This window comes from Phyllobates terribilis, unplaced genomic scaffold (genome assembly GCF_046119375.1).
Source record: "Phyllobates terribilis strain yellow unplaced genomic scaffold, ASM4611937v1 Scaffold_14__1_contigs__length_39327217, whole genome shotgun sequence".
In the NCBI taxonomy this organism is placed as follows: domain Eukaryota; kingdom Metazoa; phylum Chordata; class Amphibia; order Anura; family Dendrobatidae; genus Phyllobates; species Phyllobates terribilis.
The window spans coordinates 17860850-17887652 of NW_027362774.1; the positions used below are offsets into that span (position 1 = coordinate 17860850).

Genomic DNA, 26803 nt, shown 5'->3' on the forward strand with positions numbered 1-26803 from the left:
TGTGTGTTTAATACCAACAGTAACACTGTACTTTTTGTATGTCTGTTTATATATATATATATATATATATACATATACACTGCTCAAAAACATACAGGGAGCACTGAAATCCCCCCTCCTAGATCTGAATGAATGAAATCTTCTCATTGAATACTTTGTTCTGTAGAAGCTGAATGTGCTGAGAACAAAATCACACAAAAATCATCAACGGAAATCACATTTATTAACCAATGGAGGCCTGGATGTGGAGTCACCCCCAAAATTAAAGTGGAAATACACTACAGGCTGATCCAAATGTGATGTAATGTCCTTAAAACAAGTCACAATGAGGCTGAGTATTGTGTGTGGCCTCCACGTGCCTGTATGACCTCCCTACAATGCCTGGGCATGCTCCTGATGAGGCTGAGTATTGTGTGTGGCCTCCACGTGCCTGTATGACCTCCCTACAACGCCTGGGCATGCTCCTGATGAGGCTGACTATTGTGTGTGGCATCCATGTGCCTGTATGACCTCCCTACAACGCCTGGGCATGCTCCTGATGAGGCTGAGTATTGTGTGTGGCCTCCACGTGCCTGTATGACCTCCCTACAACGCCTGGACATGCTCCTGATGAGGCTGAGTATTGTGTGTGGCCTCCACGTGCCTGTATGACCTCCCTACAACGCCTGGGCATGCTCCTGATGAGGCTGAGTATTGTGTGTGGCCTCCACGTGCCTGTATGACCTCCCTACAACGCCTGGGCATGCTCCTGATGAGGCTGAATATTGTGTGTGACCTCCACGTGCCTGTATGACCTCCCTACAACGCCTGGGCATGCTCCTGATGAGGCTGAGTATTGTGTGTGGCCTCCACGTGCCTGTATGACCTCCCTACAACGCCTGGGCATGCTCCTGATGAGGCTGAATATTGTGTGTGGCCTCCACGTGCCTGTATGACCTCCCTACAACGCCTGGGCATGCTCCTGATGAGGCTGAGTATTGTGTCTGGCCTCCACGTGCCTGTATGACCTCCCTACAACGCCTGGGCATGCTCCTGATGAGGCTGAGTATTGTTTGTGGCCTCCACGTGCCTGTATGACCTCCCTACAATGCCTGGGAATGCTCCTGATGAGGCTGAGTATTGTGTGTGGCCTCCACGTGCCTGTCTGACCTCCCTACAACGCCTGGGCATGCTCCTGATGAGGCTGAGTATTGTGTGTGGCCTCCACGTGCCTGTATGACCTCCCTACAACGCCTGGGCATGCTCCTGATGAGGCAGAGTATTGTGTGTGGCCTCCACGTGCCTGTATGACCTCCCTACAACGCCTGGGCATGCTCCTGATGAGGCTGAGTATTGTGTGTGGCCTCCACGTGTCTGTATGACCTCCCTACAACGCCTGGGCATGCTCCTGATGAGGCTGAGTATTGTGTGCGGCCTCCACGTGCCTGTATGACCTCCCTACAACACATGGGCATGCTCCTGATGACGCTGAGTATTGTGTGTGGCCTCCACGTGCCTGTATGACCTCCCTACAACGCCTGGGCATGCTCCTGATGAGGCTGAGTATTGTGTGTGACCTCCACGTGCCTGTATGACCTCCCTACAACGCCTGGGCATGCTCCTGATGAGGCTGAGTATTGTGTCTGGCCTCCACGTGCCTGTATGACCTCCCTACAACGCATGTGTGGCACCCCAGGGGTCTGGTTTCCACAGTAATGTAATGTTATGTCTGAGAGCAGGTGGGAGGTCCTTTGGTCAGGGATCCTGTGCATGCCACACCTCCTGCCCAGTCTTAGGAGGGGAAGAACTTCCCCTATATAAACCCGGGGCTGAAGCAGGGTTAGTCAGTCAAGGAGAGTAGAGACAAGAAACAGTCATAGGAAGAAACAGCAGAAGCTCAGTGGGAGCAATACTACTACGAGTCAGGGGCTGGCAGCTGCAGAGCTCGCCCTGACTGAGAAGCTTTCTTACCGGACCCGGCGTCCGAGGCTGTGGGGACTAACTCTTACCCAGCAGCAGAAGCCGACCGGCAGGGGATTTCAGGTCCTCAGGCCCAGAAACCCGAAGGCACGGTCACACGCGTGGGACCAGCACCGCCATCGTGGAGCGGAAGCCATTAGAAGGCCCCGAGTCACCGGCCATACGGGTGAGCACCACACGGTACACTCAGGGACGTGGGCTACTTATATCCGCTTCTAGCAAGGTAGCCAGAAGAGTACAGTCAGTTTGGGAGGCCTACAACTCCGCCTGGCCAGGGGAGATCCCATCTGCTCAAGGACTGACCAGGCCCCGTTCGCTAGCAAGTACTCCGGGAGGGTCTATCGTTGTTACCAGTAAAGACCCTGAATTACACCGCACCGTCTCTGAGTGGTTCCTGCTACCCCCATCTTCCACGTCGGCTGCCCTGAGGCCATACCCCTCCCGTTGGGGGTTATACTATCACGCTGCACAATTCTACACCGGCCTCAGCGGTCTGCCCTGCAGCGGCAGCTCCATAGCTGCATTCAACGGGTGGCGTAGTCGTCCATCATCTACCGCTGATACAGCGCCACTTAGTCTGACTCCCTGGGCACGGACCGGATCACCGCCACGAGACTACAACCCTCAAGAGATCCGGCTCCGGGTAAGCTCCCGCGTGCGCAACGCAGCGCGACACAGGCCCAGGGGCGCGTCAACTTTTGGCGTAGTCGGCAGGATTTCGTGCCCGCAACCACCGGGTACTGCGTGCCTGAAAAAGACTGTTCAAACTTACCAGTGGTGAAGATTCCCGCCATCCGTGGAGGTTTCCCGCCATCCGGCGCCATCTTCTACCTTCTTCCCGCCATCCGTGGAGTTTTCCCGCCATCCGGCGCCATCTTCTGCCTTCTTCCCGCCATCCGTGGAGTTTTCCCGCCGTTGGACGCCATCTTGAAGACGCCGCGCGGGAAGAAGAGGGGCGTGGACTCCGAAAGCGGGCGAAAACTGAAGCCCCGCCTCACGTCCGGACGTCGCGTAAGGTCCTGGAAGGAGCCCAGCAGACGCCGACGTCACAGGAGCGCGACGGAAGGTCCTCAACCCTGACGATCCACTGCGGAGCCGCGGCCTACGGAAGAGGATCATCGCAAGGTAGGCCACGGTCCACTAGGGGGGAGGAAGATGTCGGATACGGAGGAGAGCTTCACTGCCTCAACCCCCGCCAGCGCCACCGCTGTCGCGGTCATGCCTTTCACCATGCCCTATATCCCGGGGGCAGCCTGGCTACCCCAGTACTCAGGGGAGTCACATACCCTGCAGGACTTTAGAGAAAGGCTGGATAGCCTCTTCCAGGTGTACCCCCTCACAGAGGAGCAAAAAGTGAGCATCCTGGTGGCCCAATTAACCGGAGCAGCCCGAAGGGAGGTAAAGTCCTGGCCACCTGGGGGGAGGACTGTCGCAGGGATACTAACCCGGCTGAGGGACACCTTTGATACCCGCACCTCAGCCGAGATCAAGCTTAGATTCTACGGGTGCAAACAGCGGGCCCATGAGAGTATAAGGGACTATGCCCTGAACCTACAAGAGGCCCTGAGAGCCGTTAAGCAGACCGACCCTGACGGCGTGGGAGACGAGGACAGGCTGTTGACTGAACAATTTATAGAGGGTTTATATTGCAATGCCCACCGAACCCAGTTGCGGGCAATGGCCCTACAGGACCCTCATCTGGGATTTGCACAGTTCAAGGACAGAGCCATCCGGGTGCTCCGAGAACCGGCACCGGATGGCGTTGTGACCCACAGGCGCCCAGCTATCACTTACCACCAGGAGGCGGCGCCCTTGTCGGCAGGGCCTGTAGGGGCTGATGCGCAGGCTTTGAACAATGACCCGGCTCCAGACCTGCACCATCAGGTCCAAGAGCTAGCTAAAAGCGTTGCTGCGTTAACCCGAACTGTGCAGTCTTTACAGGCTTCCACTCCAGGGAAGATCCAGCTGGCATCCGGACCGGAGAACATCCCGTGGCGTCGACCAAGGAGGACCCCACCGGCCAGAGGAAGACCCAGTGACCGGTACAACGAGGACGGACGACCCATCTGCCGCCGCTGCAATCAACCCGGACATATGGCAAGGTACTGTCCTTTAAACTGGCACAACCTGGGGGTAGAGGGCCAACCCCCAGGAAAAAGATCACCAGGCCCATCGAACTGGCGCGACAAATATGTCGGAGGACGTCCAGTCTTGCCTGTGGTACTGGATGGCATCCCTATGAGTGCCCTACTGGACACCGGGTCACAGGTCACCACCATCCCGTACGTGCTCTTCAAGCAGTACTGGAATGACTCGGATATAACCCGCTACCCTGACGACGACTTGAGTATCATCGCCAGCAATGGTCAGCCCGTGCCACAGATCGGATTTAAAGAGGCGACCATTAAAATTGGTAGAGTCGAACTAGCAGCACAGGGACTGATTATTGTAGACATTGACAAACACGAGAGTCACCCAAAGATAACGCTAGGAACTAATGTAATTGAAAATTGTCTTGCAGAGGTGATTTTCCTTTTACAGCAGGTTGCCAAGAACGCCAGCTCCGGCGAGCAGCAGGTACTCCAGAAAGAGATCCGGGCACTGATGCGACGGCAACAGGTGGAACTCTCCGGCGGTGAGATTGGTAGCGTAAGAATGTGTGACCCTTTTCCTATTGCCATGCCCCCAAAAAGTGAAATGATGATTTGGTGCCGGGCAGCTATTGGTCTGAGAGGTAGAGATTACCAGGCAATGGTAGAACCAGTTTACTCAGACAGTAGGCCCACCATCTTGACAGCACGGGGGGTGGTCAATGTACGCCATGGGAGGGTGCCCGTTCGCATAATCAATATCGGGAAGAGGGAAGTGTACCTGCCCCGGTATGCCAAGCTAGCCAAATTATATACCATTAACCAAAATGCTATACAATCTGTGGAACCCTTGCCTCCATCTCACCCGGAGGAAGGTAACGGCTCTAAGAAAACAATGGAGGACTGGTGTCAGCAACTACATTTGGGTACTGACTCCACTCCCTCACATCAGAAACAGGGAGTCTATCGGGTCGTTCAAGAGTACGAGAGAGTGTTTAGTAAACACCTGTTAGACTTCGGGCGAGTCAAGGGGGTAGAACACCATATCCCCACGGGAGACCATCCTCCCATAAAAGAGGTATCGACCCGTACCCCCTGCACACTACCAACACGCCAAGGGGATGCTTAGAGACATGAAGGAGGCTGGGGTGATCAGGGATAGCTGTAGCCCCTGGGCAGCTCCACTAGTCTTAGTCAGAAAAAAAGACAACACCATGAGGATGTGTGTAGATTACCGGAAAATCAACCGTATCACACACAAGGATGCGTACCCCTTACCAAGGATAGAGGAGTCATTGGCTGTATTAAGATCTGCTAACTTCTTCTCTACCTTGGATCTCACTAGCGGGTACTGGCAGGTTCCTGTAGCAGAGGCGGACCGGGAGAAGACCGCATTCACCACCCCGATGGGACTTAGCGAGTTCACCTGCATGCCGTTCGGACTCTGCAACGCACCAGGAACCTTCCAACGACTAATGGAGTGTTGTCTGGGCCACAGAAACTTCGAGACGGTCCTGTTGTACCTGGACGATGTCATTGTATATTCCAAGACGTATGAGGACCACCTGAAACACCTGGCGGAAGTGTTCGAAGCTCTGGCGAGTTACGGCCTAAAGGTGAAACCCTCCAAGTGTCACCTCCTGAAACCAAAGGTGCAGTACCTGGGACACGTGGTGAGCGCTGACGGAGTGGCTCCCGACCCTGATAAGATCACCGCAATTAAGGAATGGCCAAGCCCCTCCAGCGTAAAAGAAGTGCGGCAGTTCCTCGGGTTGGTAGGCTACTACCGAAGGTTTATTCCCGGTTTCACCAACAAGGCAGCACCTATGCAGGACCTCCTGATAGGCCAGTCCCGGAAGGCCAAGAACCAGAAGCCGCCCTTCAAATGGGAGGAGCTGGAAGAAGAGTCCTTCCGCCAGCTGAAGATGGCCCTCACGGGGGACGAAATCCTGGCGTACCCGGATTATAGCCAGCCCTTTATCCTCTACACCGACGCCAGTAACATCGGGCAAGGAGCCGTACTGTCCCAGATCCAGCAGGGGAAGGAACGAGTAATCGCCTACGCCAGCCGAAAGCTGCGACCCACCGAAAGGAACCCCGAGAATTACAGCTCATTTAAGCTGGAGTTCCTGGCCGTAGTATGGGCAGTCACCGAGCGCTTTAAGCATTACCTCGCTTCTTCCCGGTTCACCGTGTACACGGATAACAACCCGTTGACACACCTGGACACGGCAAGACTCGGTGCCCTGGAGCAGAGGTGGATGGCCCGTCTGTCCAACTACGAGTTCACAATCAAATACCGGGCCGGACGCTCCAATACCAACGCGGACGCCCTGTCCGGGATGCCCAACCTGCCGGACGAAGGAGAAGATCCGGAGGGACTGGAAGAAGTTGAACTCCCTGCGTTCCACCATCATGGGACTATCCAGTATTCCCACCGGGTAAGGAGTAAGCAGGCTGCTACGTTGAACCCCTTACCTCACTACAACTGGGCGGAAACGCAAGACAGCGACCCTGCCGTCCGGCTGGTGAAGGAGATGCTGACTCGCCCGGAGGCTTGTCTTGAACCAGACGCTCCGGAGGAAGCCAAACAACTATGGGCAGAGAGGAGTCGACTGTTCCTTTACAAGGGGAAGTTGTGCCGCAGAATGGTTAACTCCCGGACGCATGAACTACTCTGGCAAGTAGTGGTGCCACGAAGAGACGCAGCCATGGTGATGGAGGCCTACCACGACGGAGCTGGACACTTCGGGTGGAAGAAGCTGGAGTTCCTGCTGCGCGAGCGATTCCGCTGGGTAGGCATGAGGGGAACCATTGAGAAGTGGTGCAGAGACTGTGGCCCGTGCAACCTAAGAAGGAAGGACCGTGCCAGCCAGAAGACTCCCCTGCAGTCCATCGTCACCCGGCAGCCGTTGGAACTAGTAGCCTTGGATCATGTAAAACTGACCCCAAGCAGAAGTGGCTACGTCTACGCACTAACCATCGTGGATCACTACTCCCGGTTCTTGGTTGTCGTCCCCGTCAAGGACTTAACAGCTCGAACAGCAGCGAGAGCCTTCCAGCAGCATTTCTGCCGTCCACACGGGTACCCGGACCAAGTGTTGACAGACCAGGGACCTGCCTTTGAAGCGGAGGTCTTCCAAGAATTCTGCACTCTGTATGGCTGCCGGAAGATAAGGACGACACCCTATCATCCGCAAACTAATGGACTTTGTGAGAAAATGAACCAGGTGGTAATGGATCTTCTGAAAACGTTGCCCCTGGAAGAACGCAGTCTGTGGCCTGAGAAGCTGCCCGATCTGGTGGACCTATACAACCACATCCCGGTAGGTTCCACCAACTGTACCCCGGCTTACCTAATGAGGGCAAGACCTGGTAAGTTACCTGTTGACCTGGAAATGGGAGTCCTGACACCCGAGGACACTTCACCAGAAGCAGACTGGGACACAGAGAGGCAGCAGCAGTACCGGAGAGTACAGGAGAGCGTGGAGCGAAGTCTCTGTCAGGCTAGGGAAAGACAAGAGAAAACTTACAACCAGTATGCTCCCGCTGTTCCCCTGGTACCCGGAGAGCAGGTCTTGAAGAGGAAGAGACGGCTCCACAAGTTGGACGACCAGTGGGAGAAGGACCCGTACACCATACTGCCCTCAAGCCACGAGAACCCGAAGGTTTGTACCATCAGTAAAGACGGAGGGGAAACCACAGCCATTGTATCCCGGGACCACCTGAAAAAGTGTCCCGAACAACTGAGGAACCCTGAAGAGGAACAAGAAGACCATCGACCCGTAGAGGAAAGGGAAGATATGGTTAGTACTGTGCTCGGGGACTTCCCTCGGTCTTGGACTCAAGTCAATGGTGCAGTTGTGGTACCCGTACTCACCTTCCTCCAACCAGCATCCCAAGCACCTACGGAGCAACAGGTAGAGCTGGAAGAACAGCCGGTCCAGGAGGCAGAAGACCCCACACCAGCAGACCAGGAGGATCAACCCTCTGCTTGCAGTGAGCCTGCCATATCCCTAGTGAGCTAAAGAGCCGGTAGACAGCTGCCCAGTTTACCCTTGACAGCTCCTACACCCTGTAGTTCAGGGCTAGACAGTCAGCTCCGTAGGTCCACTAGGGCCACTAGAGGCCAGTTACCCGCACGTTGGAGGATTTAAAGTGTATAAATTGTTTTATTTATGTTTACCTGTGTATTGTTGCTTGTGTATAATTTTGTGTTTCTAGTTATTTGTAGGAGTCCTTGGTGGATTTACCGGGAATCCTTGTACATAGTTGGAGCGTAACCCAGGATGGACTAGAGACTGTTAAGGACTCGGGGTAGGACAGACCCCTACCTGGTTACGTCTCCCTGTTTTGGTGAAATGGACACCTTGCTTTCCCTCAAAGACTGCACCCGGTTGCGGACACGCCGTGACCATTGTTATGTGTCTCTTTATTATAATGTTTTGGTTGTACTCTGTTATGTTTACAAAAATGTGTTTAGTCCCGGAGTACTAAATTTTACTAGGGGGGAATGTGGCACCCCAGGGGTCTGGTTTCCACAGTAATGTAATGTTATGTCTGAGAGCAGGTGGGAGGTCCTTTGGTCAGGGATCCTGTGCATGCCACACCTCCTGCCCAGTCTTGGGAGGGGAAGAACTTCCCCTATATAAACCCGGGGCTGAAGCAGGGTTAGTCAGTCAAGGAGAGTAGAGACAAGAAACAGTCATAGGAAGAAACAGCAGAAGCTCAGTGGGAGCAATACTACTACGAGTCAGGGGCTGGCAGCTGCAGAGCTCGCCCTGACTGAGAAGCTTTCTTACCGGACCCGGCGTCCGAGGTTGTGGGGACTAACTCTTACCCAGCAGCAGAAGCCGACCGGCAGGGGATTTCAGGTCCTCAGGCCCAGAAACCTGAAGGCACGGTCACACGCGTGGGACCAGCACCGCCATCGTGGAGCGGAAGCCATTAGAAGGCCCCGAGTCACCGGCCATACGGGTGAGCACCACACGGTACACTCAGGGACGTGGGCTACTTATATCCGCTTCTAGCAAGGTAGCCAGAAGAGTACAGTCAGTTTGGGAGGCCTACAACTCCGCCTGGCCAGGGGAGATCCCATCTGCTCAAGGACTGACCAGGCCCCGTTCGCTAGCAAGTACTCCGGGAGGGTCTATTGTTGTTACCAGTAAAGACCCTGAATTACACCGCACCGTCTCTGAGTGGTTCCTGCTACCCCCATCTTCCACGTCGGCTGCCCTGAGGCCATACCCCTCCCATTGGGGGTTATACTATCACGCTGCACAATTCTACACCGGCCTCAGCGGTCTGCCCTGCAGCGGCAGCTCCATAGCTGCATTCAACGGGTGGCGTAGTCGTCCATCATCTACCGCTGATACAGCGCCACTTAGTCTGACTCCCTGGGCACGGACCGGATCACCGCCACGAGACTACAACCCTCAAGAGATCCGGCTCCGGGTAAGCTCCCGCGTGCGCAACGCAGCGCGACACAGGCCCAGGGGCGCGTCACATGGGCATGCTCCTGATGAGGCTGAGTATTGTGTGTGGCCTCCACGTGCCTGTATGACCTCCCAACAACGCCTGGGCATGCTCCTGATGAGGCTGAGTATTGTGTGTGGCCTCCACGTGCCTGTATGACCTCCCTACAACGCCTGGGCATACTCCTGATGAGGCTGAGTATTGTGTGTGGCCTCCACGTGCCTGTATGACCTCCCTACAACGCCTGGGCATGCTCCTGATGATGCTGAGTATTGTGTGTGACCTCCACGTGCCTGAATGACCTCCCTACAACGCCTGGGCATGCTCCTGATGAGGCTTAGTATTGTGTGTGACCTCCACATGACTGTATGACCTCCCTACAACACCTGGGCATGCTCCTGATGAGGCTGAGTATTGTGTGTGATCTTCACGTGCCTGTATGACCTCCCTACAACGCCTGGGCATGCTCCTGATGAGGCTGAGTATTGTTTGTGGCCTCCACGTGCCTGTATGACCTCCCTACAATGCCTGGGCATGCTCCTGATGAGGCTGAGTATTGTGTGTGGTCTCCACGTGCCTGTATGACCTCCCTACAACGCCTGGGCATGCTCCTGATGAGGCTGAGTATTGTGTGTGGCCTCCACGTGCCTGTATGACCTCCCTACAATGCCTGGGCATGCTCCTGATGAGGCAGAGTATTGTGTGTGGCCTCCACGTGCCTGTATGACCTCCCTACAACGCCTGGGCATGCTCCTGATGAGGCTGAGTATTGTGTGTGGCCTCCACGTGTCTGTATGACCTCCCTACAACACCTGGGCATGCTCCTGATGAGGCTGAGTATTGTGTGCGGCCTCCACGTGCCTGTATGACCTCCCTACAACGCATGGGCATGCTCCTGATGAGGCTGAGTATTGTGTGTGGCCTCCACGTGCCTGTATGACCTCCCTACAACGCCTTGGCATGCTCCTGATGAGGCTGAGTATTGTGTGTGGCCTCCACGTGCCTGTATGACCTCCCTACAACGCCTGGGCATGCTCCTGATGAGGCTGAGTATTGTGTGTGGCCTCCACGTGCCTGTATGACCTCCCTACAACGCCTGGGCATGCTCCTGATGAGGCTGAGTATTGTGTGTGGCCTCCAAGTGCCTGTATGACCTCCCTACAACGCCTGGGCATGCTCCTGATGAGGCTGAGTATTGTGTGTGGCCTCCACGTGCCTGTATGACCTCCCTACAACGCCTGGGCATGCTCCTGACGAGGCTCAGTATTGTGTGTGTGTGACACCCCAGGGGTCTGGTTGCCACAGTGATAGAGATATTACGTCTGAGAGCAGGTGGGAGGTCCTTTGGTCAGGGATCCTGTGCATGCCACACCTCCTGCCCAGTCTTGGGAGGGGAAGGACTTCCCCTATATAAACCCGGGGCTGAGGCAGGGTTAGTGAGAAAGAAGACAGAACAAGAGTAGAGAAGAGAAGCAGCATAGCAAGAAACATCAGGAGCTTTGTGGGGAGCAGTGTTACAACGAGTCAGGGGCTGGCAGCTGCAGAGCTCGCCCTGACTGAGAAGATTTCTTACCGGACCCGGAGTCCGAGGCTGTGGGGACTAACTCCTACCCAGCAGCAGAAACCGTCCGGCAGAGGATTTCAGGTCCTCTGGCCCAGAAGCCCGAAGGCACGGTCACACGCGTGGGACCAGCACCGCCATCGTGGAGCGGAAGCCATTAGAAGGCCCCGAGTCACCGGCCATACGGGTGAGCGCCACACGGTACACTCAGGGACGTGGGCTACTTATTCCCGCCTCTAGCAAGGTAGCCAGAAGGGTACAGTTAGTAGGGAAGGCCTACAACTCCGCCTGGCCAGGGGAGATCCCATCTGCTCAAGGACTGACCAGGCCCCTATCACTAGCAAGTACTCCGGGAGGGTCTATCTTTGTCACCAGTAAAGACCCTGAACTACACCGCACCGTCTCTGAGTGGTTCCTGCTACCCCCATCATCCACGTCGGCTGCCCTGAGGCCATACCCCTCCCGTTGGGGGTTATACCATCCACGCTGCACCATCCTTCCACCGGCCTCAGCGGTCTGCCCTGCAGCGGCAGCTCCATAGCTGCATTCAACGGGTGGCGTAGTCACCAACCATCTACTGCTAGTACATCGCCGCTCAGTTTGACTCCCTGGGCACGGACCGGGTCGCCGCCACGAGACTACAACCCTCAAGAGATCCGGCTCCGGGTAAGCTCCCGCGTGCGCAACGCAGCGCGACACAGGCCCAGGGGCGCGTCAACTTTGGAGTAGTCGGCAGGATTTCGTGCCCGCAACCACCGGGTACTGCGTGCCTGAAAAGCAAAGACTGTTCAAACTTACCAGTGGTGAAGATTCCCGCTATCCGTGGAGGTTTCCCGCCATCCGGCGCCATCTTCTACCTTCTTCCCGCCATCCGCGAAGTTTTCCCGCCATCCGGTGCCATCTTCGACCTTCTTCCCGCCATCCGTGGAGTTTTCCCGCCATTGGACGCCATCTTGAGGACGCCGCGCGGGAAGAAGAGGGGCGTGGACTCCGAAAGCGCGCGAGAACTGAAGCCCCGCCTCACGTCCGGACGTTGCGTAAGGTCCTGGAAGGAGCCCAGCAGACGCCGACGTCACCGGAGCGCGACGGAAGGTCCTCAACCCTGACGATCCACTGCGGAGCCGCGGCCTACGGAACAGGATCATCGCAAGGTAGGCCACGGTCCACTAGGGGGGAGGAAGATGTCGGATACGGAGGAGAGCTTCACTGCCTCAACCCCCGCCAGCGCCACCGCTGCTGCAGTTATGCCCTTCACCATGCCCTATATCCCGGGAGCAGCTTGGCTACCCCAGTACTCAGGGGAGTCACATACCCTGCATGACTTTAGAGAAAAGCTGGATAGCCTCTTCCAGGTGTACCCCCTCACAGAAGAGCAAAAAGTGAGCATCCTGGTGGCCCAACTAACTGGGGCAGCCAAAAGGGAAGTAAAATCCTGGCCACCTGGGAGGAAGACTGTCGCAGGGATACTAACCCGGCTGAAGGACACCTTTGATACCCGCACCTCAGCCGAGATTAAGCTTAGATTCTACGGGTGCAAGCAGCGAGCGCATGAGAGTATAAGGGACTATGCACTAAACCTACAAGAGGCCCTGAGGGCCATAAAGCAGACCGACCCTGATGGGGTGGGAAACGAGGACAGGCTGTTGACTGAACAATTTATAGAGGGTTTATATTGCAATGCCCACCGAACCCAGTTGCGGGCAATGGCCTTACAGGATCCCCATCTGGACTTTGCACAGTTCAAGGACAGAGCCATCCGGGTGCTCCGAGAACCGGCACCGGGTGGCGTTGTGACCCACAGGCGCCCAGCTATCACTTACCACCAGGAGGCGGCGCCCTTGTCGGCAGGGCCTGTGGGAGCTGATGCGCAGGCTCTGGACAATGACCCGGCTCCAGACCTACGCCATCAGGTCCAAGAGCTAGCTAAGAGCGTTGCTGCGCTAACCCGAACTGTGCAGTCTTTACAGGTTTCCACCCCAGGGAAGATCCAGCTGGCATCCGGACCGGAGGACATCCCGTGGCGTCGACCAAGGAGGACCCCACCGGCCAGAGGAAGACCCAGTGACCGATACAGCGAGGACGGACGACCCATCTGCCGCCGCTGCAATCAACCCGGACATATGGAAAGGTACTGTTCTTTAAACGGGCACAACCTGGGGTAGAGGGCCAACCCCCAGGAAAAAGATCACCAGGCCCATCGAACTGGCGCGACAGATATGTGGGAGGACGTCCAGTCTTGCCTGTGGTACTGGATGGCATTCCCATGAGTGCCCTACTGGACACCGGGTCACAGGTCACCACCATCCCGTACGTGCTCTTTAAGCAGTCCTGGAATGACTCGGATATTACCCGCTACCCTGACGACGACTTGAGTATCATCGCCAGCAATGGCCAGCCCGTGCCACAGATCGGATTTAAAGAGGTGACCATCAAAATCGGTAGAGTCGAACTGGCAGCACAGGGACTGATCATTGTAGACATTGACAAACATGAGAGCCACTCAAATATAACTCTAGGAACTAATGTAATTGAAAATTGTCTTGCAGAGGTGATTTTCCTTCTACAGCAGGTTGCCAAGAACGCCAGCTCCGGCGAGCAGCGAGTGCTCCAGAAAGAGATTCGGGCACTGATGCGACGGCAACAGGTGGAACTCTCCGGCGGTGAGATTGGTAGCGTAAGAATGTGTGACCCTTTCCCTATTGCCATGCCCCCAAAAAGTGAAATGATGATTTGGTGCCGGGCAGCTATTGGTCTGAGAGGTAGAGATTACCAGGCAATGGTAGAACCAGTTTACTCAGACAGTAGGCCCACCATTTTGACAGCACGAGGGGTGGTCAATGTACGCCATGGGAGGGTGCCCGTTCGCATAATCAATATCGGGGAGAGGGAAGTGTACCTGCCCCGGTATGCCACGCTAGCAAAATTATATACCATCAACCAAAACTCTATACAGTCTGTGGAACCCTTGCCTCCATCTCACCCGGAGGAAGGTAACGGCTCTAAGAAAGTAATGGAGGATTGGTGTCAGCAACTACACTTGGGAACTGACTCCACTCCCTCCCACCAGAAACAGGGAGTCTACCGGGTGGTTCAAGAGTATGAGAGAGTGTTTAGTAAACACCCGTTAGACTTCGGGCGAGTCAAGGGGGTAGAACACCGCATCCCCACGGGAGATCATCCTCCCATAAAAGAGAGGTATCGACCCGTACCCCCTGCACATTACCAACATGCCAAGGGGATGCTTAGAGACATGAAGGAGGCTGGGGTAATCCGGGATAGCTGTAGCCCCTGGGCAGCCCCGCTAGTTTTAGTCAAAAAGAAAGACAACACCATGAGGATGTGTGTAGATTACCGGAAAATCAACCGTATCACACACAAGGATGCGTACCCCTTACCAAGGATAGAGGAGTCATTGGCTGCTTTAAGGTCTGCTAACTTCTTCTCTACCTTGGATCTCACTAGCGGGTACTGGCAGGTTCCTGTAGCAGAGGCGGACCGGGAGAAGACCGCATTCACCACCCCGATGGGACTTAGCGAGTTCACCTGCATGCCGTTCGGACTCTGCAACGCCCCAGGAACCTTCCAACGATTGATGGAGTGCTGTCTGGGCCACAGAAACTTCGAGACGGTCCTGTTGTACCTGGACGATGTCATCGTATACTCCAAAACTTATGAGGACCACCTGAAACACCTGGCGGAGGTGTTCGAAGCTCTGGCGAGTTACGGCCTAAAGGTGAAACCCTCCAAGTGTCACCTCCTGAAACCAAAGGTGCAGTACCTGGGACACGTGGTGAGCGCTGACGGAGTGGCTCCCGACCCCGATAAGATCACCGCAATTAAGGGATGGCCAAGCCCCTCCAGCGTAAAAGAAGTGCGGCAGTTCCTCGGGTTGGTAGGCTACTACCGAAGGTTTATTCCCGGTTTCACCAAAAAGGCAGCGCCTATGCAGGACCTCCTGATAGGCCAGTCCCGGAAGGCCAAGAACCAGAAGCCGCCCTTCAAATGGGAAGAGCTAGAAGAAGAGTCCTTCCGCCAGCTGAAGATGGCCCTCACGGGGGATGAAATCTTGGCGTACCCGGATTATAGCCAGCCCTTCATCCCCTACACCGACGCCAGTAACATCGGGCTAGGAGCCGTACTGTCCCAGATCCAGCAGGGGAAAGAACGAGTAATCGCCTACGCCAGCCGAAAACTGCGACCCACCGAAAGGAACCCCGAGAATTATAGCTCATTTAAGCTAGAGTTCCTGGCCGTGGTATGGGCAGTCACTGAGCGCTTTAAGCATTACCTTGCTTCTTCCCGTTTCACCGTGTACACGGATAACAACCCGTTGACACACCTGGACACGGCAAGACTCGGTGCCCTGGAGCAGAGGTGGATGGCCCGTCTGTCCAACTACGAGTTCATAATCAAATACCGGGCAGGGCGCTCCAATACTAACGCGGACGCCCTGTCCAGGATGCCCAACCTGCCGGACGAAGGAGAAGATCCGGAGGGACTGGAAGAAATTGAACTCCCTGCGTTCCACCGTCATGGGACTATCCAGTATTCCCACCGGGTAAGGAGTAAGCAGGCTGCTACGTTGAACCCCTTACCTCACTACAACTGGGCGGAAACGCAAGACAGCGACCCTGCCGTCCGACTGGTGAAGGAGATGCTGACTCGGCCGGAGGCTCGCCTTGAACCAGACGCTCCGGAGGAAGCCAAACAACTATGGGCAGAGAAGAGTCGACTGTTCCTTTACAAAGGGAAGTTGTGCCGCAGAATGGTTAACTCCCGGACGCATGAATTACTCTGGCAAGTAGTGGTGCCACGAAGAGACGCAGCCATGGTGATGGAGGCATACCACGACGGAGCTGGACACTTCGGGTGGAAGAAGCTGGAGTTCCTGCTGCGCGAGCGATTCCACTGGGTAGGCATGAGGGGAACCATTGAGAAGTGGTGCAGAGACTGTGGCCCGTGCAACCTGAGAAGGAAGGACCGCGCCAGCCAGAAGACTCCCCTGCAGTCCATCGTCACCCGGCAACCGTTGGAACTGGTAGCCTTGGATCATGTAAAACTGACCCCAAGCAGAAGTGGCTACGTCTACGCGTTAACCATCGTGGATCATTACTCCCGGTTTCTGGTTGTCGTCCCCGTCAAGGACTTAACGGCTCAAACAGCAGCTAGAGCCTTCCAGCAGCACTTTTGCCGTCCACACGGGTACCCGGACCAAGTGCTGACGGACCAGGGACCTGCCTTTGAAGCGGAGGTCTTCCAGGAATTCTGCAATCTGTATGGCTGCCGGAAGATAAGGACGACACCCTACCATCCGCAGACTAATGGACTTTGTGAAAAAATGAACCAGGTGGTAATGGATCTTCTAAAAACGTTGCCCCTGGAAGAACGCAGTCTGTGGCCTGAAAAGTTGCCCGATCTGGTGGACCTATACAACCACATCCCGGTAGGTTCCACCAACTGTACCCCGGCTTACCTAATGAGGGCAAGACCTGGTAAGTTACCTGTTGACCTGGAAATGGGAGTCCTGACACCCGAGGACACTTCACCAGAAACAGACTGGGACACAGAGAGGCAGCAGCAGTACCGGAGAGTACAGGAGAGCGTGGAGCGAAGTCTCTGTCAGGCTAGGGAAAGACAAGAGAAAACTTACAACCAGTATGCTCCCGCTGTTCCCCTGGTACCCGGAGAGCAGGTCTTGAAGAGGAAGAGACGGCTCCACAAGTTGGACGACCAGTGGGAGAAGGACCCGTACACCGTACTGCCCTCAAGCCACGAAAACCCGAAGGTCTGTACCATCAGTAAAGACGGAGGGGAAACCACAGCCATTGTATCCCGGGACCACCTGAAGAAGTGTCCCGAACAACTGAGGAACCCTGAAGAGGAACAAGAAGACCATCGACCCGTAGAGGAAAGGGAAGATATGGTTAGTACCGTGCTCGGGGACTTCCCTCGGTCTTGGACTCAAGTCAATGGTGCAGTTGTGGTACCCGTACTCACCTTCCTCCGACCATCATCCCAAGAACCTACGGAGCAACCGGTAGAGCTGGAAGAACAGCCGGTCCAGGAGGCAGAAGACTCTACACAAGCAGACCCGGAAAATCAACCCTCTGCTTATAGTGAGCCTGCCATACCCCTAGTGAGCCAGAGGGCCCATAGACAGCTGCCCAGTTTACCCTTAACAGCTCCTACACCCTGTAGTTCAGGGCCAGACAGTCAGCTCCGTAGGTCCACTAGGGCCACTAGAGGCCAGCTACCCGCACGTTGGAGGATCTAAATGTTTAAGCTATCTTATAATGTTTACTTGTTTATAGTTGCTTGTGTATAATTTTGTGTTTCTAGTTCTTTTTAGGAGTCCTTGGTGGATTTACCGGGAATCCTTGTACATAGTTGGAGCGTAACCCAGGATGGACTAAAGACTGTTAAGGACTCGGGGCAGGACAGGCCCCTACCTGGTTACGTCTCCCTGTTTTGGTGAAATGGACACCTTGCTTTTCAAAACTGCACCCGGTTGCGGACACGCCGTAACCATCTTATGTGTTTTTCTTATTGTATTGTTATTGTTATACCTTGTTATGTTTTTCTAAAAAAATATGTTTAGTCCCGGAGTACTAAATTTCACTAGGGGGGAATGTGACACCCCAGGGGTCTGGTTGCCACAGTGATAGAGATATTACGTCTGAGAGCAGGTGGGAGGTCCTTTGGTCAGGGATCCTGTGCATGCCACACCTCCTGCCCAGTCTTGGGAGGGGAAGGACTTCCCCTATATAAACCCGGGGCTGAGGCAGGGTTAGTGAGAAAGAAGACAGAACAAGAGTAGAGAAGAGAAGCAGCATAGCAAGAAACATCAGGAGCTTTGTGGGGAGCAGTGTTACAACGAGTCAGGGGCTGGCAGCTGCAGAGCTCGCCCTGACTGAGAAGATTTCTTACCGGACCCGGAGTCCGAGGCTGTGGGGACTAACTCCTACCCAGCAGCAGAAACCGTCCGGCAGAGGATTTCAGGTCCTCTGGCCCAGAAGCCCGAAGGCACGGTCACACGCGTGGGACCAGCACCGCCATCGTGGAGCGGAAGCCATTAGAAGGCCCCGAGTCACCGGCCATACGGGTGAGCGCCACACGGTACACTCAGGGACGTGGGCTACTTATTCCCGCCTCTAGCAAGGTAGCCAGAAGAGTACAGTTAGTAGGGAAGGCCTACAACTCCGCCTGGCCAGGGGAGATCCCATCTGCTCAAGGACTGACCAGGCCCCTATCACTAGCAAGTACTCCGGGAGGGTCTATCTTTGTCACCAGTAAAGACCCTGAACTACACCGCACCGTCTCTGAGTGGTTCCTGCTACCCCCATCATCCACGTCGGCTGCCCTGAGGCCATACCCCTCCCGTTGGGGGTTATACCATCCACGCTGCACCATCCTTCCACCGGCCTCAGCGGTCTGCCCTGCAGCGGCAGCTCCATAGCTGCATTCAACGGGTGGCGTAGTCACCAACCATCTACTGCTAGTACATCGCCGCTCAGTTTGACTCCCTGGGCACGGACCGGGTCGCCGCCACGAGACTACAACCCTCAAGAGATCCGGCTCCGGGTAAGCTCCCGCGTGCGCAACGCAGCGCGACACAGGCCCAGGGGCGCGTCATGTGACCTCCACGTGCCTGTATGACCTCCCTACAACGCCTGGACATGCTCCTGATGAGGCTGAGTATTGTGTGTGGCCTCCACGTGCCTGTATGACCTCCCTACAACGCCTGGGCATGCTCCTGATGAGGTTGAGTATTGTGTGTGGCCTCCACGTGCCTGTATGACCTCCCTTCAACGCCTGGGCATGCTCCTGATGAGGCTGAGTATTGTGTGTGGCCTCCACGTGCCTGTATGACCTCCCTACAACGCCTGGGCATGCTCCTGATGATGCTGAGTATTGTGTGTGACCTCCACGTGCCTGAATGACCTCCCTACAACGCCTGGGCATGCTCCTGATGAGGCTTAGTATTGTGTGTGACCTCCACGTGACTGTATGACCTCCCTACAACACCTGGGCATGCTCCTGATGAGGCTGAGTATTGTGTGTGATCTTCACGTGCCTGTATGACCTCCCTACAACGCCTGGACATGCTCCTGATGAGGCTGAGTATTGTTTGTGGCCTCCACGTGCCTGTATGACCTCCCTACAATGCCTGGGCATGCTCCTGATGAGGCTGAGTATTGTGTGTGGCCTCCACGTGCCTGTATGACCTCCCTACAACGCCTGGGCATGCTCCTGATGAGGCTGAGTATTGTGTGTGGCCTCCACGTGCCTGTATGACCTCCCTACAATGCCTGGGCATGCTCCTGATGAGGCTGAGTATTGTGTGTGGCCTCCACGTGCCTGTATGACCTCCCTACAACGCCTGGGCATGCTCCTGATGAGGCTGAGTATTGTGTGTGGCCTCCACGTGTCTGTATGACCTCCCTACAACACCTGGGCATGCTCCTGATGAGGCTGAGTATTGTGTGCGGCCTCCACGTGCCTGTATGACCTCCCTACAACGCATGGGCATGCTCCTGATGAGGCTTAGTATTGTGTGTGGCCTCCACGTGCCTGTATGACCTCCCTACAACGCCTGGGCATGCTCCTGATGAGGCTGAGTATTGTGTGTGGCCTCCACGTGCCTGTATGACCTCCCTACAACGCCTGGGCATGCTCCTGATGAGGCTGAGCATTGTGTGTGGCCTCCACGTGCCTGTATGACCTCCCTACAACGCCTGGGCATGCTCCTGATGAGGCTGAGTATTGTGTGTGGCCTCCAAGTGCCTGTATGACCTCCCTACAACGCCTGGGCATGCTCCTGATGAGGCTGAGTATTGTGTGTGGCCTCCACGTGCCTGTATGACCTCCCTACAACGCCTGGGCATGCTCCTGACGAGGCTCAGTATTGTGTGTGACCTCCACGTGCCTGTATGACCTCCCTACAACGCCTGGACATGCTCCTGATGAGGCTGAGTATTGTGTGTGGCCTCCACGTGCCTGTATGACCTCCCTACAACGCCTGGGCATGCTCCTGATGAGGTTGAGTATTGTGTGTGGCCTCCACGTGCCTGTATGACCTCCCTTCAACGCCTGGGCATGCTCCTGATGAGGCTGAGTATTGTGTGTGGCCTCCACGTGCCTGTATGACCTCCCTACAACGCCTGGGTATGCTCCTGATGAGGCTGAGTATTGTGTGTGGCCTCCACGTGCCTGTATGACCTCCCTACAACGCCTGGGCATGCTCCTGATGAGGCTGAGTATTGTGTGTGGCCTCCACGTGCCTGTATGACCTCCCTACAACGCCTGGGCATGCTCCTGATGAGGCTGAGTATTGTGTGTGGCCTCCATGTGCTTGTATGACCTCCCTACAACACCTGGGCATGCTCCTGATGAGGCTGAGTATTGTGTGTGGCCTCCACGTGCCTGTATGACCTCCCTACAACGCCTGGGCATGCTCCTGATGAGGCTGAGTATTGTGTGTGGCCTCCACGTGCCTGTATGACCTCCCTGCAACGCCTGGGCATGCTCCTGATGAGGCTGAGTATTGTGTGTGGCCTCCACATGCCTGTATGACCTCCCTACAACGCCTGGGCATGCTCCTGATGAGGCTGAGTATTGTGTGTGGCCTCCACGTGCCTGTATGACCTCCCTACAACGCCTGGGCATGCTCCTGATGAGGCTGAGTATTGTGTGTGGCCTCCACGTGCCTGTATGACCTCCCTACAACGCCTGGGCATGCTCCTGATGAGGCTGAGTATTGTGTGTGGCCTCCACGTGCTTGTATGACCTCCCTACAACACCTGGGCATGCTCCTGATGAGGCTGAGTATTGTGTGTGGCCTCCACGTGCCTGTATGACCTCCCTACAACGCCTGGGCATGCTCCTGATGAGGCTGAGTATTGTGTGTGACCTCCACGTGCCTGTATGACCTCCCTACAACGCCTGGGCATGCTCCTGATGAGGCTGAGTATTTTGTGTGGCCTCCACGTGCCTGTATGACCTCCCTACCACGCCTGGGCATGCTCCTGATGAGGCTGAGTATTGTGTGTGGCCTCCACGTGCCTGTCTGACCTCCCTACAACGCCTGGGCATGCTCCTGATGAGGCTGAGTATTGTGTGTGGCCTCCACGTGCCTGTATGACCTCCCTACAACGCCTGGGCATGCTCCTGATGAGGCTGAGTATTGTGTGTGGCCTCCACGTGCCTGTATGACCTCCCTACAACGCCTGGGCATGCTCCTGATGAGGCTGAGTATTGTGTGTGGCCTCTAGTGCCTGTATGACCTCCCTAGAACGCCTGGGCATGCTCCTGATGAGGCTGAGTATTGTGTGTGGCCTCCACGTGCCTGTATGACCTCCCTACAACGCCTGGGCATGCTCCTGATGAGGCTGAGTATTGTGTGTGGCCTCCACGTGCCTGTATGACCTCCCTACAACGCCTGGGCATGCTCCTGATGAGGCTGAGTATTGTGTGTGGCCTCCTCGTGCCTCTATGACCTCCCTACAACGCCTGGGCATGCTCCTGATGAGGCTGAGTATTGTGTGTGGCCTCCACGTGCCTGTATGACCTCCCTACAACGCCTGGGCATGCTCCTGATGAGGTTGTGGATGGTCTCCTGTGGGATCTCCTCCCAGGCCTGGACTAAAGCATCCACCAACTCCTGGACAGTCTGTGGTGCAACGTGACGTTGGTGGATGGAGCGAGACATGATGTCCCAGATGTGCTCAATCAGATTCAGGTCTGGGGAACGGGCGGCCAGTCCATAGCTTCAATGCCTTCATCTTGCAGGAACTGCTGACACACTCCAGCTACATGAGGTCTGGCATTGTCCTGCATTAGGAGGAACCCAGGGCCAACCGCACCAGCATATGGTCTCACAAGGGGTCTGAGGATCTCATCTCAGTACTTAATGGCAGTCAGGCTACCTCTGGCAAGCACATGGACGGCAGTGCAGCCCTCCAAAGAAATGCCACCCCACACCATTACTGACCCACTGCCAAACCGGTCATGCTGAAGGATGTTGCGGGCAGCAGATGGCTCTCCACGGCGTCTCCAGACTCTGTCACATCTGTCACATGTGCTCAGTGTGAACCTGCTTTCATCTGTGAAGAGCACAGGGCGCCAGTGGCGACATTGCCAATCCTGGTGTTCTGTGGCAAATGCCAAGCGTCCAGCACGGTGTTGGGCTGTGAGCACAACCCCCATCTGTCGACGTCGGGCCCTCATACCACCCTCACGGAGTCGGTTTCTAACCGTTTGTGCAGACACATGCACATTTGTGGCCTGCTGGAGGTCATTTTGCAGGGCTCTGGCAGTGTTCCTCCTGTTCCTCCTTGCACAAAGGCGGAGGTAGCGGTCCTGCTGCTGGGTTGTTGCCCTCCTACGGCCCCCTCCACGTCTCCTGGTGTACTGGCCTGTCTCCTGGTAGCGCCTCCAGCCTCTGGACACTACACTGACAGACACAGCAAACCACCTTGCCACAGCTCGCATTGATGTGCCATCCTGGATGAGCTGCACTACCTGAGCAACTTCTGTGGGTTGTAGAGTCCGTCTCATGCTACCACGAGTGTGGAAGCACAACCAACATTCAAAAGTGACCAAAACATCAGCCAGAAAGCATTGGTACTGAGATGTGGTCTGTGGTCCCCACCTGCAGAACCACTCCTTTATTGAGGGTGTCTTCATAATTGACAATAATTTCCATCTATTGTCTATTCCATTTGCACAACAGCATGTGACATTGATTGTCAATCAGTGTTGCTTCCTAAGTGGACAGTTTGATTTCACAGAAGTTTGATTTACTTGGAGTTATATTCAGTTATTTAAGTGTTCCCTTTATTTTTTTGAGCAGTGTATATATACACGTATATATGGAGAATGAATCTGAACGTCACTAAAGGCTTCTCCTCCCATTGTATGTCTTAGCAATATTGATAACAGATGGTCCATTAATTTGACGAGACGCGCCATGTTGATGTGTGCTATAATATTTCTCCAAGAAAGTCTAATGTAAAGCAGCGGCTTGCTGCATTGCTAAAATGTCCAGGGGGTGTGTTCTGGCTGACCATTTACCTCTCCCTCAGGTGACTGATCACATGACTGTGACATCATCACAGGTCCTGTGTGCACAGAAGGATATATAAATCCTGGTGGTTTTGAAACAGAGAGAGAGAGAGAGAGGCCTGGTGAAGCCTGGAAGGCAGAGGCAGGATCCCTGTGTTTGGGGATACCAGTAGCCTTGGAAGGCAAGAGGCCTGGTCCTTGTGTGGGACTCCACTAGCCTGGAAGGCAGAGGCTGGATCCCTGTGTTTGAGATACCAGTAGCCTTGGAAGGCAAGAGGCCTGGTCCTTGTGTGGGACTCCACTAGTCTGGAAGACAGAGGCTGGATCCCTGTGTTTGAGATACCAGTAGCCTTGGAAGGCAAGAGGTCTGGTCCTTGTGTGGGACTTCACTAGCCTGGAAGGCAGAGGCTGGATCCCTGTGTTTGAGATACCAGTAGTCTTGGAAGGTACGTGGCCCGGAGGCCACATTTGGGAAGCCTTAAAGCCACATCTGTGGCAGAACCGAGCTGACAGAAGCAGCTGAGACCCGGCAAAGGTAAATCGGCGCTATAAGTGAATATTGTTGCTGTACTTTCCTGAAGTCTGTATTTGAAGTCAAGCGGGCATAGCTGCCACTAAAAAGGCTCTAGGATACATGTGTCGCTATCTGGTGAACCCTTGCTGTCGCTATCTGGTGAACCCTTGCTGTCGCTATCTGGTGAACCCTTGCTGTCGCTATCTGGTGTACCCTTGCTGTCGCTATCTGGTGTACCCTTGCTGTCGCTATCTGGTGTACCCTTGCTGTCGCTATCTGGTGTACCCTTGCTGTCGCTATATGGTGTACCCTTGCTGTCGCTATCTGGTGTACCCTTGCTGTCGCTATCTGGTGAACCCTTGCTGTCGCTATATGGTGTACCCTTGCTGTCGCTATATGGTGTACCCTTGCTGTCGCTATATGGTGTACCCTTGCTGTCGCTATCTGGTGTACCCTTGCTGTCGCTATATGGTGAACCCTTGCTGTCGCTATCTGGTGTACCCTTGCTGTCGCTATCTGGTGTACCCTTGCTGTCGCTGTCTGGTGAACCCTTGCTGTCGCTATATGGTGAACCCTTGCTGTCGCTATCTGGTGTACCCTTGCTGTTGCTATATGGTGAACCCTTGCTGTCGCTATCTGGTGTACCCTTGCTGTCGCTGTCTGGTGTACCCTTGCTGTCGCTATATGGTGAACCATTGCTGTCGCTATCTGGTGTACCCTTGCTGTCGCTATCTGGTGTACCCTTGCTGTCGCTATCTGGTGTACCCTTGCTGTCGCTATCTGGTGAACCCTTGCTGTCGCTATCTGGTGAACCCTTGCTGTCGCTATCTGTTGAACCATTGCTGTCGCTATCTGGTGAACCCTTGCTGTCGCTATCTGGTGTACCCTTGCTGTCGCTATATGGTGAACCCTTGCTGTCGCTATATGGTGAACCCTTGCTGTCGCTATATGGTGAACCCTTGCTGTCGCTATCTGGTGAACCCTTCCTGTCGCTATCTGGTGAACCCTTGCTGTCGCTATCTGGTGAACCCTTGCTGTCGCTATCTGGTGTACCCTTGCTGTCGCTATCTGGTGTACCCTTGCTGTCGCTATCTGGTGTACCCTTGCTGTCGCTATCTGGTGAACCCTTGCTGTCGCTATCTGGTGAACCTTTGCTGTCGCTATCTGGTGAACCCTTGCTGTCGCTATCTGGTGAACCCTTGCTGTCGCTATCTGGTGTACCCTTGCTGTCGCTATCTGGTGAACCCTTGCTGTCGCTATATGGTGAACCACTGCTGTCGCTGTCTGTTGAACCATTGCTGTCGCTATCTGGTGAACCCTTGCTGTCGCTATCTGGTGAACCCTTGCTGTCGCTATCTGGTGTACCCTTGCTGTCGCTATCTGGTGAACCCTTGCTGTCGCTATCTGGTGTACCCTTGCTGTCGCTATCTGGTGAACCCTTGCTGTCGCTATCTGGTGTACCCTTGCTGTCGCTATCTGGTGAACCCTTGCTGTCGCTATCTGGTGAACCCTTGCTGTCGCTATCTGGTGAACCCTTGCTGTCGCTATCTGGTGTACCCTTGCTGTCGCTATCTGGTGTACCCTTGCTGTCGCTATCTGGTGTACCCTTGCTGTCGCTATCTGGTGTACCCTTGCTGTCGCTATCTGGTGTACCCTTGCTGTCGCTATCTGGTGAACCCTTGCTGTCGCTATCTGGTGTACCATTGCTGTCGCTATCTGGTGTACCATTGCTGTCGCTATCTGGTGAACCCTTGCTGTCGCTATCTGGTGTACCATTGCTGTCGCTATATGGTGTACCCTTGCTGTCGCTATCTGGTGTACCCTTGCTGTCGCTATCTGGTGAACCCTTGCTGTCGCTATCTGATGTACCCTTGCTGTCGCTATCTGGTGTACCCTTGCTGTCGCTATCTGGTGTACCCTTGCTGTCGCTATCTGGTGTACCCTTGCTGTCGCTATCTGGTGTACCCTTGCTGTCGCTATCTGGTGAACCCTTGCTGTCGCTATCTGGTGTACCATTGCTGTCGCTATCTGGTGAACCCTTGCTGTAGCTATCTGGTGAACCCTTGCTGTCGCTATCTGGTGAACCCTTGCTGTCGCTATCTGGTGAACCCTTGCTGTCGCTATCTGGTGTACCCTTGCTGTCGCTATCTGGTGTACCCTTGCTGTCGCTATCTGGTGTACCCTTGCTGTCGCTATCTGGTGTACCCTTGCTGTCGCTATCTGGTGTACCCTTGTTGTCGCTATCTGGTGAACCCTTGCTGTCGCTATCTAGTGAACTGCCCTGCAATAGCTACATCAAAACCTTTTCTGTAATTGCTGATTAGTCCTGCACATCGGCTGGGAGGAATTTTAACCCATGCCTTCCTACAAAACAGCTTCACTTCACTTATGTTGGTGGTTTTCTCCCACGAACTGCTCGCTTCAGATCCGTCCACAACATTTCTATAGGATTAAGGTCAGGACTTTCATTTGGCTGTTCCAAACCTTTAACTTTAATCTACTTTAACATACTTTTGTAGAAGTACATGTGTGCTTTGGGTTGTTGTCTTCTTCTGCATGAGCCACTTTCTCCTGAGATTCAGCTCATGGACAGACATCTGAACATTTTCCTTTAGAATTTGCTGATAAAATTCAGAATTCATTGTTCCATCAATGATGGTGGCCGTCCTGGCCCGGATGCAGCAATACAGCCCCAAACCCCGATATCACCACAGTGTTTCTCAGATGTTAGGAGGGTTTCATGCTTTAACGCAGTGTATTTCTTTCTCCAAACATAACACTTCTCATTTATGCCAAAAAGCTCTATTTTGGTCTCATCTGTCCACAAAACTTTGTTCCAGTAGCCTTCTGGGCTGTCCAGATGATCTTAATCAAACTGCAGACCGGCAGAAATGTTCGTTTTAGTAAGTAATGGCTTTCTCCTTGTAATCCTGTTATGCAGACCGTTGTTGTTCAGTGGCTTCATGATCATTAACATAAGCTAATGTGAGAGAGGCCTTTAGTTGCTTTCAGGTGACCTTGGGTTCCTTTGTGGCCTCGTAGACTCCTTTTTCTTGGAGTGATCTTTGTTGGTTGACAATTCTTGTGGAAGGTATTAATGGCCTTTAATATCCTTCATTTATACACAATCTGTCTGACTGT

General features: G+C 54.6%; 1 protein-coding gene across 2 annotated transcripts in view; it reads right to left on the bottom strand.

The window, feature by feature from the left end:
* ZNF469 (zinc finger protein 469) overlaps nucleotides 1-26803 on the bottom strand; it is a 562435-nt gene that overhangs the window by 330391 nt on the left and 205241 nt on the right. The window lies entirely within an intron of this gene.